The 12,852-nt window shown below is 47.5% G+C and overlaps 1 protein-coding gene across 1 annotated transcript in view; it reads left to right on the forward strand.

Annotated features, from left to right (window-relative positions):
- Window positions 1–12,852, forward strand: part of LOC146788758 (vomeronasal type-2 receptor 26-like) — a 327,656-nt gene that overhangs the window by 240,599 nt on the left and 74,205 nt on the right. The gene's annotated exons all lie outside the window — the stretch shown is intronic.

The raw sequence follows: 12,852 nt of genomic DNA on the forward strand, positions 1-12,852 counted from the left end.
AAAGAATTCGAACCCCCTGGCCTGGGCTTTCTTAGTGGGCCGGGCCATATCATAAAGAGCTTCTCGTGCCAGGAAATGATTTAATGAAATTAAAATAGCTCTTGGGAGGAGGTTTTCTTGACCCACCGGTTTCCTCTGATGGAATGGGAACCTCTGCCTTCCAGTCCCAGCTAGTGACCTCCGGAAAGGCCTCAGAAAAAAGTTTGACTACAAACTTCCGGGGGTCTGAACCCTCCTTCCCCTCAGGAACCCCAAGAATTCTAAGATTATTACGCCTTAGCCTATTTTCAATGTCCGTGATTTTCCATAGGTAGTCATCCCTATGAACATTTAAAGCTGCAATCTCTTTTTTTTGAGACACCACATCGTCCTCTAGTGTTGAAAGCCGTGTCTCGGCTTCTCCAATTCTTATGGCAGTATCTGCACATGACTTAGCAACCCTACGAAGGGAGTTCTGCACTTTCCTTAAAACATTCTGGGTGTGGAGACTTTCTGCCTGCGCCTCTGCTCTATGCGCCAAATAACATCATAGATAGTGTCCAGTGTAACTTTCCGATGCTCTCGGCCGATAGGATCAGCAGTACCGGATAGTGGAGGCAATGTAAAAGGCTGAGTATTAATTTGGGGGTTAGACGAGTTTAAATAGGCCCCGTTTGAGGAATCATCGGACCCTTGTAAACTCCCCAAGGCGGATAACTTTCCTCGAACATCATCCTCAGACATTTGCTTAGCTGCTAAACCATTGCCTGTCTCCTCTGCCCCTGAACTTCCCCCGTTTAACCAATCTTTCACCATGCTTTCGACCGAAGAGCGGTCGGACAGAGAATAGAAGTCTTCTCCAATAGAGACTTTATCCAGAACTTCAATGCCGCATCCCCCGGCTTGCGCGGCACCTAATGTTGGTCCAGAGTTCCCTAGCGACTCACCGTGTTCTCTATCCTTCACTCGCTCAGTGACCTTCGCGCCCTTAGAGATCTGATGTCCATCACCGGGATCCCCTTCACTTTGCAAGTTTATAGGAATCATGCTCGGAGCCATCTGAGCCTGCGACAGAACTACAGCTCCCAAAATGCCTTTTTCTGGGTTCTCAACAACAGGCTCCGTGCTCCAACAGCTAGCCTCAGTTCCCGGTAACACTCACGTTAGTGCAACTGGCACTGCACCCACAGTCTCGAGAACAGATCACACACAGCTAAGGGCGTCCGAGACCAATACCGAGGCAGGGGGTTGCGAGCTGCTGAGGTGAATTTCCGATACTTTAGCTTCACCCTCCTGTACAAGCTTCTTATTCACCCGGACTTTAAATAAAGCCGGGACTTTGGGCCGTACATCAGACGCTGGGGTTTCTTGCCCCCCCCGGGCACCTTGACCGGCATCCATATGACATGAGACCCCCTCCTGAGCTGCTGCGGGAGTCTTTCCAGCTCAAGCGCCTCCAGTTGATACAGGACGCGTCTTCACCTGTGAGCCGGACGGCTTAGGGCGGAGAGCCCGACTCGATCCCTTAGATGCCATGGAGCTCTGTAACTGGAGCTTCGACTCGGAAGGGGTCCCAAACTTTCCGGCCACACGGACACAACAACGATGAAAAAAGGTCACTTTGAGGGCAAGCGGTAGTCGCCAGAGCATCCTTCAACATTGCCCACGTTCACGGAAACCAGAATCACTGCTTCTCAGGTACGCATAGCATAGCACTCGGAGGCCGAGAGGAAGAGCGGCCCGCTCAAGCGGCCAAACATTTAGCCGCCATCTTGCTTCTCTGACAAAGTAGATTTGAATCTTAAACGGCAATATTGGCCTCAGTAACATTATGTATTGTAGTGTCTAATACCTCAGGTATATAATGTAATCAAGAGAATATAGAAGATCCAGTAAACGCTGTACCGTCCAAGGAATTTATTAAAGTGACAGCATACTGTATGTTCTATTAGAGCAACGTTATCTCCAGGAGCAGCATAATAACCGGCAGATCAATTTGAATAAAAATAAGTACCCTTTGAACAGTCCCTGTGGTGAAAAGTCTAGGTATTAAAATATACTCTGATCTCACCATGGCTAGGCAAGTTACATCGGTTGTGGGGACATGCATTGGCCTCCTGAGGCAATTACGTAAACTTGTGCCCCTCCTGTCAACGACCTCATTGCAGATGATTGTGTCTGCTACCATTATTTCAAGGCTGGATTATGGCAACGCTTTGTACATTGGCCTGCCATTAAACTTGATCAGTAAATTGCAGGTGGTGCAGAATGATGCAGCCCGTCTGATTTTTGGCCTGCCCAGAAGGGCGCATGCCTCTGACCTCCTTACCAAACTGCACTGGCTGATAATGAAGCAAAGGACCATCTTCAAAGGCCTCTGCATCACTCATAAAGCCCTATACGGCCAGGCCCCTGCATACATTAAGGAGCGCTTTCAAATATATACCCCGAGACGTATTCTGCGGTCCTCGGAGGCGGGTCTTTTAGTCCCCCCTCGGTTTAAACTCACCTCCAAGGGGGGCAGGGCTTGTTCCATATCTCTGGAATAACCTGCCAGAACACCTGCGCAAGGAGCCCGTTCTTTTGAAATTCGTGAATCTTCTTAAAACTATCCTGTTTAGAGAGTCATGAGAATAACACCTCACTTTTTCTTATGTAATTGCACGGTACTAGGACGCTATCTTCCTCTCCAAAGCGCGAAGAGACCAGTTGGTGAATCTGCGCTATATAAAAGTTCTTTAACATAACATAACATTATCCGTGTGTATTGACTTCACAATGAGTGCACCTTTTGTTTTTTCCTGAAAACAACGCAAAACACATCACAAAGAATTTCATGCACAAAACACTAACTAAATATGCTTCTATTATGACACCACTTACAAAAAATTCATTCAATTTGAGTAAACACAACTAAAAGGTTTTTCTTACCAAAAAAAATGCAACTATGCAAAACTGCAGATCAACCCCTGCCAAAACCGCTAACAAGAATCAAAAGCTTTGCACTAGAATAAAAAGGAGAAAAAACACATTAGACAATCACAAATGCAAATAATGCACTAGTCCACACACTATCCACCAGCCAAGCAGAGGTGGTAGGTGGGCCTAAAATCATAAGGCCGATCTGCCCCCACAGGGAGCAGAAACAGCCAAAAAATTCACCCTCATAAAGGGAGAGCGACCCTTGCCCACAGGGTCACTCCCCTACACCAACATTTAAAAAGGCCTGGTGTCTAGTGGCTTCTGCCCTCCTAGGGGACAGATGGGCCTGAAAACATATGCCGATCTGCCCCCAGAAATGACCATAATAAATACCCCATAAAGGGGAGCAACCCTTGCCCAAGGTGCTGCTCCCAAACAACTCAAACAATCCCTCATGTCTAATGGCTTCTGCCCCCCTTGGGGACAGATGGGCCTAGAAAAACAAGGCCGATCTGCCAACAAGGGGGGCAGAAATGGCCACAATAAATGATTCCCTTGCCTAAGGGGCCACTCCCCAAAAACATATTTAAAAAAAATATAATAATCCCTGGTGGCCTAGTGGGCTCACAGGGACTTCTTTATATATAAATATTAATTCGATCTGCCCCCCCCCAGGGGCCCAGACAACTAAAAAAAAATGGCAGCCCCCAAGGGGAGCAACCTTTGCTCAAGGGGCCGCTCCCCGATACAAAGGCTCTTTTTAAATAAAAAACTAAATACCCTGGTGGCCTAGTGGTCACATAATGTCTTTTTTATTTTTTTTATAGATGTGCCCCCCCCAAGGAGGGCAGACCTAACCACAAAATTTTCTCTCCCAAGGGGAGCGACCCTTGCTCAAGGGGCCGCTCCCCGACACAAAGGCACAAAGGCACTTTTAAATAAAAAAAATAATTCCCTTGTGGCCTAGTGGTCACATAATGTCTTTTGTTTAAACATTTTTTTTATAGATCTGCCTCCCCCAATGGGAGCTGACACATCCATAAAATGTTTCCCCCAAGGGGCCGCTCCCCAACACAAAAGGCCCTTTAAAAAAAAAAAAAGCATTCCTGCTGCACGATTGCACTGCATGCGCGATCGTGCAGCAGGAATGCTTGAAAAAGACATTGGAGAAAAGGAAAACACTTTCTTTTCCTCCAATGCCTTTTATAAATCACCCCCCACCCTCCCCGAGGACAAACTCACCTCTGCTCTGCCAGACGCACAGGAAGCAAATGGCTTCCTGCGCGACCAGTTTCTTATAATGATGTCAGCGTGTGAGGCACGGCGACATCATTACATGATGTGATGGGGGTCCGGGGGGGTAAAGCGGAAGGGCCTCCCCTTCGATTGCGGGTGGGGGCAGGTTTAGGGGCGGCCCATGGAGGGAGCGCCAGCGCTTCCCCCGTGGGTGGGTGCTAGGACGGCCGGGAGCCATCCAATGCACACGCCCATCGTGACGTCAGACAGCTCGCAGCCGTTCGACGCATTGAAAGGGTCAAAATTCATTCTATCATCCAGCATAATTTCTAAGTATTTATACTGCTTTACTGATTCAATCAATACCCCATTGGTTTCCCATAATTCCTTGTCCAATTTATTTGATCCTATCGCCATCTTTTTCATTTTTTTAATATACATGTGAAGACCATTTGTCATCTGCATATTGTAAATATTTTACAGCAAGGCCTCCAAATTTGGAGAGTGCGCAATACCATTTTGCTGAGAGTATGGCAAACCGGAGATAACAAGATTAAAAAGACATGGGACAAGTACACAGCCCTGTTTGAGGCCACCAGGTGTTTCCAAAGAGCGTGTGGTACAACCTCCATCACCCAATCTGACCTGCAGCCATGTATTTGAGTAAAGAAATATGATCATATCTCACAGCTGCTTGGGTACGCCCCATGCTGATAGCTTTGCCCTAAGCAGGTTACGAGGATCAGAGTCAAAGGCAGCTTTTAGGTCCGCTGCTTGGGTGCGCCCCATGCTGATAGCTTTGCCCAAAGTAAGTTACGAGGATCAGAGTCAAAGGCAGCTTTTAGGTCCGCTGCTTCGGGGCGCCCCATGCTGATAGCTTTGCCCTAAGTAGGTTACGAGGATCAGAGTCAAAGGCAGCTTTTAGGTCCGCTGCTTGGGTGCGCCCCATGCTGATAGCTTTGCCCAAAGTAAGTTACGAGGATCAGAGTCAAAGGCAGCTTTTAGGTCCGCTGCTTGGGTGCGCCCCATGCTGATAGCTTTGCCCTAAGTAGGTTACGAGGATCAGAGTCAAAGGCAGCTTTAGGTCCGCTGCTTGGGTGCGCCCCATGCTGATAGCTTTGCCCTAAGTAGGTTACGAGGATCAGACTCAAAGGCAGCTTTAGGTCCGCTGCTTCGGGACGCCCCATGCTGATAGCTTTGCCCTAAGTAGGTTACGAGGATCAGAGTCAAAGGCCGCTTTAGATCCGCTGCTTCGGGACGCCCCATGCTGATAGCTTTGCCCTAAGTAGGTTACGAGGATCAGAGTCAAAGGCCGCTTTTAGATCCAGAAAACAAAGATAGAGCTTTTGTTTTTTAGATTTTGTTCTCTCTACCAGCAAAGTGAGTAGTAACAAGTTAGTAATAGTTGACTGCCCCCTGCAAAATCCGGTTTGGGAGATTGGAATTACTTTCCTTTTCATCACCCATTCTCCCAAGTCACTAAGTAGACCTGTGTAGTAATCACTACACGCAGGTAGATGAAGTTCAGGAGGATTTATTCATGTTAGTTACAAGATCAGAAATACAGCAGTAATTCAGCTCCACCAGGCCTTCTCCAACTGTCTAATTCATACACCAACATTCTATGTTACGTCATCTCTAGAGCTTTCCACTGGTGGAACAGTGGATGACATGTAAAGCATAACAACCAAGATACTACATATCCTCCTTTCTTCCAGAAGGAAAACAGAAAAGAGGACAATATATCAGATGTAGAAGCTAAAAGAAATAAATAGAGAGGAGAGTACTAGAGAGAAACAAGGCAGAGGTAGAGAGAAAGAAAGCAACAACAAATTTAAAGAAACAGATAAACATAACTCAACTCAATTCTTTATTCGATAAAAAAAAATCATCATAAAAGAAAGCAATAAGCAATACAATAAAATGTGAAGCAAGGAAACATCAAAACAAGGAGTACAATGACAACAGGGTAGGGTCATCCAAACCAAAGCCTTTCGCTGTTAGGTGACAAGGGGCAGGGCCTTGATGCACCTCATGCGTGACCGCCAAGCACTTCCCAAAAATGTGGCTACTCCGCAAACCATAGCAATAGAAGACGTGTCGGTGCAGAGTATTCGCAAAGCCATTTTGTGGCATCTAAGACCCAGCCCCTTACATAGTGGCTTTAACCAAGTCCTCCTTGCTACCCTATATGCTGGGCAGGCAAAAAAAAGATGTGCCACAGACTCAGTAGGTGCTAGGCAACCAGGGCAAGAGTTCAGTGAACCATCCTGTTTTTTCCACCCCGAAGTAAAATCATTAACCGGAAGGATCCCGAACCTAACCTTTAGATAAAGTGCTCTATCCCAGGGTATCTCAATGTAGTCCAAAAATGGTTCAAAGCACCTTACCCATTTGAACGACAAAAATCGCTCAGATAAAGATCCCCCTGAGCTACTAGTAATGGACTCTATCTGGACTAGATCCCAGTACAGCTGTTTAATCACTAGCTTAGGCGGTGGGGTTTGACTTTCCCAAATATCACTCAAACCCAAAAGGACAACCAACTGCCTCAGATTGCTCAACCACTTAATTCTGTTATTAGAGTTAAGCAAAATTAGTTCGTCTAGGGCAGCGGCGTACTTGTGGAGCTCCCTAGTCCTTCGCAAACGGATCCAAAAGAGTAACGGGCACAGGCGTACCAAATCCCTGAGCGGACGCCTGCCCAAATCTGCCCTCAAGGGAATTAACGGGGTAGAGGCAGGAAGGGCAACCGCGTCTCTCAAGAACTTGTTTTCACACCTGACTAGCTCAGAAGTATTTTCGAACCCCCATAGTTCGGAGCCGTAGAGGGCAGATGGTAGAACTTGGCCCTCATAGATTGCAAGGAGCGGTGCAACTGGCTTACTCTTGGACTCCCGGTACTCACGCAAGACCGCCCCTGAGACTCTTTTGTGGTTTAGCAACATCTTGGCCAGGTGGTCTTTCCAGCTCATCCGATTGTTGACCCTGATGCCCAAATAATCAAAAGAGTCCAGCAATTCCAGGGGCTCACCATTGAGCAAAAGATTATTCCTAAATCTAGTAGATGGTGCTAAGGCCATGAGCTTTGTTTTTGTGGTGTTGATAATAAGACCTCTGTCAGTACAAAATGTGCTAAAACGATTCAGGAGCTTTTGGAGACCAGACGGGGACTTGGAGATCAGGATGGTGTCATCCGCGAAGAGTAGTGTAGGGATTTTTTCACCTGCCAGGGATGGAGCATCAGCCGGATCCTCTCTCAGATGGTCCACCACTCCGTTCACGAAGAGAGAAAACAGCTTTGGCGCCATAACACATCCCTGGCGTACACCCCTCCTCACGGGAATCCTCTCGGTCAGTTGACCTTGGGTACCCCATCTGATCCTCGCATAGTTCCCCTCATGAAGTTGCACAATAAAGCCCAAGAGGGAACCTGGGAAGCCCATCTTTTCTAGAACTTCCCACAGCCTATCACGAGGGACCAGGTCAAACGCCATCCTGAGGTCTATGAAAGCTAGGTATAAACTACCTTTGTTGATGGTAACTGTCTTCCAGTAGATCGCAAAGAAGCGGAAGACCTGGTCCATCGTGCCCACCTATTGCCGGAACCCAGCTTGTAAATGGGACAAAATTTGCCTCTCCTCCATCCAGATGCCTACCCTCATAATGATAACCCTGCCAACCACCTTCTGTAAAACATCGATCAAACTGATCGGTCTGTAGTTGGCAGGATCATCTCTGGCACCCTTCTTGAAGACAGTAATTACCTCCGCACCCTTCCATGACTCTGGGACGGGGAATCCCTTGGAAATCAAGTTCATTATTTGGGCAATAAGTTTGGCCCAAAGTTCCGGGTCTTCCACTAGGAGGTCTCCTGGTATCCCATCTGGGCCAGCAGCTTTCTTCGGGGACAGGTGCCTGATAGCCAGCGTCACCTCGGAGGACAGAAAGGGATCCTCAACCGGCTGTAAGGGGGGGACTCTAGCGGCGGGGACAGGGGAAGAGGGGGCCGCTTCTGTCCCACCATACAACGCTGAGAAGTGGGAATGCCATTGCTGGCTAGTTATGTGATTGACTAGTGGGGGAGAACTATTCGACCTTGCTTTATTAATCAGGTCCCAAAACCGCAGTGGGTTCTTCCTTTTGGAAGCAGCTTTGAGGTCCTGCCAATATTGTTCCTCCCACTCACGCTTAGCCTGCTCCAAAGCCTTTGCGTATTCTTTCCTGGCTGCACTGACTAATGGTTGACTCTTTTTACGCAGGGCAACTCTAATCTCGTTTCTTTTTGCCTTGCAATGGGCCGAGTACCAAGGCTTCCTTGGTTTAGTCATATTGTTTTTTTATTTTCCCCACTACCCTTTTTATTTTGGATTAAAAAGAAATTCCCAACTTCCTCTACTGTGTTTTTATAAGCCTGTACAAAAGACGTACCCTGGGCAAACCCAGAACCCTGATCGTGGGCCGCCAATTCTACAGTCAGATCTACTACTAACGCCCTAATCCTTACCAATTTCTCAACCTGTGGGCGAACTTTGTCCCATTTCAACCTACGGTTACCCTGGAATGGAACCACCTCATTGGTGGACCGCAGGTGGGTTAGTCTCCTGTCATCAATACGCTTCCCCCATCTTAGCTTCATACATTGAGAATTGTGATCGCTATCTTGTGAGAGGACCACCTCCATGTCTATTAAGTCACACCATAGTGTCACATCTATTAAAATATAATCAATTCTTGATGGGCTACTGAGCCTATTAAAGGTCATCGCACCGTCGGGATCAGAGGGAGTCCTGCCATTGAGAGCTCTAAGGTTATGTTCCACGGTGAGGGCGTTGAGCTGTATTACCTTTGAAGACCATTTTTTTATTGGAGCCAAGGACAGAGCCGGGATAGACCATCTGGAGTCTGTCTCCTCTATACCCAAGGGGTCATCACCACTCAGGGGCTCAAAAGTACAGTTAAAGTCCCCCCCCACAATAATTTTAGAGGAGGGGGAACAATTGGCTAATGCCTGGTCTAAAATAGATACTGTGCTTGAGGTGGTATTCCCCGTGATCCCTCTTGAGTAGATGTTAAATAAATCTATCCTGCTGCCCTTGGTTGGTCCCTCAAACGAGATATGTTGGATGTCCCAACTCCCAGAGTCGTGGTTAGTAACAACCCAGTTCAATGAAATTTTTATCCAGACATGTAAACCTCCAGCTGGTCTACCTCTACCACAGCCTTGAGCTGGTTGAAAAAAGGTGGTATATCCAGATTTATGTATTGGGACTATACTCCAGGTTTCTTGGAACATGCAAACATCAAACTTTTCAATAAGAGAATTCCACTCAGGGAGAGCCAGCTTTCTTTGCAACCCAGCCACATTCCACGAGATCAAGTGGATAACCTTGTTGTCTACTGCATGTAGATCAGAAAGGACCCCCAAGTTCTCGACTAGGGCGAGTGGAGTAAGGGTTCTTATAGGGTCTGTTTGGTGTAGTGGGCTTAGCGGTGGGAAACCTACAGCGCTGTTGCCCGGGAACACGGGTAAAGTGGGGGACACAGTCCTTCCAGTGGCAGATCCAATTGCCGAGGTTAAGCCCATGGACCCGGGATCAGAACCAGTGGCCTCTGTATACAACTCACGAGTGCTGGCCTCAGGGCTGGCTATGCCTACTCGTCCCTCCATGCCCTGAGGAACCTGTAATCTTCAGTCGCAGTCTTCCATACTAGTGAGCACCTCAAACCGGTTCACTGCTTCCAAGGGAGTAAAGGGCCTCGGGTGTACCCAATTCCTCATATAGTTTCTATTAGAAATAGGGGGAACAAGGTTCCACCTTGAGGAGTCGGCTGCAAGAGATAAATAGTGGTCATGTGCCGGATGACTAGAGATGGGTGCTCCCAGGGAGTTTGGGTAAGATAAAACCTGCTTGTTTATAAAAGGAGAAGGGAACACCAAGGATCTGGGGTAAAAATATGTTAATGCTCGTGGAATAATGCAGTTGTTACCCTCCCCTGGGTGCCCATTCAGGATATGATCAACCGCTCGAGGGTCTCTAAAATTTACTAAAACAATGTCACCCTTGGTGTTTTGTTTCTACAACCCAACCAAGAAAGGCGCCTAACATGCAATATCTCCCTGTTAATGTTTTCCTCAATTGGTCTGTAAATACTAAGCCAATGCATGGTTTTATTTTTCAGCTGGCTATACTCTTCTCTTTTGTTATTGGCCAAAGGCGGCACCCCCGTCAAGACAACCACCAAAGGCACTGCTTCAGGGGGTAGATCAACTTGCGGTATATTATTTAATTGGGGCCTTCTATTACAGGAACTTTCCCTCTCTTCCCACAAGGACCCTTTGAGTGCGTTTACTTGCCCCCCCCTAAATCGCTAGTAGTAGTCTCACCCAGAATACTCGCAGTTGTGTGGGGCAATAACCCATGTCGGTTGGAAACTGTCTGGTTAGTGGGCTGGGTTGTAACCGTAGTAGAATGGGGAATGGGATTAGGTAATACCGTAGTAGGTACTGAGGCAGTGGGGGAGGCCCTGTTCGTATAGCCTGTAATCGGGTCCATTATCCTACTTATAGCGGAATCTAAGTCAGCAATTCTTTTCTCAACTCTCAATAAACTTTCAATGATGGGTGAGATGAGAGACTTAATCAAAAGGCCCAAGACGTCAACTTGGATAACAGGGGGAGCAGCTGATAATGCAGGTTCAGCAGGAATAGAAGATAACACAGTGGGGTACACCTCGGGTTCTAAGATAGTAGTTGAAGAGGGGAGGGGCAAATTAAGCATGGAAATCTCTACAGCTCCTTCCCCTTGTGCAGAACCAGCAGTCTTCAATGAATGCTTCCCAAAATCAATGTGGCTCAACTTGTGTTTAGATGGAACACCCCCTTTCTTGCGTCTTCTTTTACTCGGTGGAGGACCTTGGGTCGTGGCCAGTTTAATGGACTTAGTATGCTTCTTAACATGTTTACCTTGTGAGGGAGTGGGTTTATTTAAAACCTGAGGAGTACTGGGGAGACTAAGGGGGGAAATTTCAAGAATATCCTGAGCCATAAGGGCACTGGATGTTGGGGCGCACTCCCCTAACTGTCGGGAGTCACTCACCTGAGAGGGAGGATCGAGCAAGCCATTGGGATTAGCGCCGTCGCAATAAGAATCCTGGGAAATAAAACCGTCAGGAGCCCTAAGCTTTAAACTTTCCACTGAGCGACGACACTCTGTTCTTCTTTTGGCTAGAATATTATCCTTTTCCTCATCGGGTAATACCCTTTTAAAATAGATGTCCAACGGTCCAGATGACATCCCCCCCGACAAATCATTAACAGTTTTAATAGAACTTTGGGACATGGTGACAATGTAACCCGGGGTATTCAATACTAGTGACGCTAACTGACAATAACCCGTTAATAACCAGGCCCTGCCCTGCCTCACTCGGCCTCTGAGGGCCTAAGAGGGCCCACCCTTTGCCCGGGCTTCGCCCCGGACTGCGCCCCGCTCGCGTCCCGCTCGCGCAGGGAGGAGGCGTGACTTAAATAAACAGGGGACGGGTTAGGAAGAGGTCTCCAGGTGCGGGCGATAGAGATGGAGCAGTGCGCCCTGGGCCTCGCAGTCCTGACCAGAATCCCCAGAGTCCATAGTCCGCTGTAGAAGAAACGCCTCAGCAGGGCACACCACACGCGTGGACACAGGAGTCAGCAACGGTGACGGTAACAAGAGCCTACGAGCGGCACCCGCGAAGCGGGGGCCGTGAGGCTTAAAATAGTCTAGGGAGGCGGAGTTAGAAAGAGGTCTCCAGGTGCGGGCGATAGAGATGGAGCAGTGCGCCCTGGGCATCGCAGTCCTGACCAGAATCCCCAGAGTCCGTAGTCCGCTGTAGAAGAAACGCCTCAGCAGGGCACACCACACGCATGGACAAAGGAGTCAGCAACGGTGACGGTAACAAGAGCCTACGAGCGGCACCCTGTTTCTCATCCTCCCTTCGATAAATGAGAGAAAGAAATAAAGAAAGAAAGAGAAACTATCAATGAGTACTCTCTGTACATTAGCTGGCCAGGTAAGTATGCGAGAGAGCAATCCACATCAGGAGAAAAGTAGAAGAAGACAGAGAAGAAGAGAATTAACTTATACAGCTCTTCCTCCCCGTTGCCATAACATTGTAGTAATCACTCCACGCAGGTAGATGAAGTTCAGGAGGATTTATTGATGTTAGTTACAAGATCATTAATACAGCTGTAATTCAGCCCCACCAGGAGCAGCCAGCAAGGCGCTCAGCCCTTCTCCAGCTGCCTAATTCATACAACAACATTCTATGTTACATCATCTCTAGAGCGTTCCACTGGTGGAGCAGTGGATGACATGTTAAGCATAATAACCAAGATACTACATATCCTCCTTTCCTTCAGAAGGAAAACAGAAAAGAGGAAAATATATCAGATGTAGAAGCTAAAAGAACAAATTAGAGAGGAGAGTACTAGAGAGAAACAAGGCAGAGGTAGAGAGAAAGAAAGCAACAACAAATTTAAACATAACCTGTTTCTCATCCTCCCTTCTATAAATGAGAGAAAGAAAGAGAAACTATCAATGAGAACTCTCTGTACACCAACTGGCCTGGTAAGTATGCGACAGAGCAATCCACATCAGGCGAAAAGTAGAAGAAGACAGAGAAGAAGAGAATTAACTTATACAACTCTTCCTCCCCGTTGCCATAACATTGTAGTAA

The sequence above is a fragment of the Triturus cristatus genome, chromosome 10 (genome assembly GCF_964204655.1).
Source record: "Triturus cristatus chromosome 10, aTriCri1.1, whole genome shotgun sequence".
Lineage (NCBI taxonomy): Eukaryota > Metazoa > Chordata > Amphibia > Caudata > Salamandridae > Triturus > Triturus cristatus.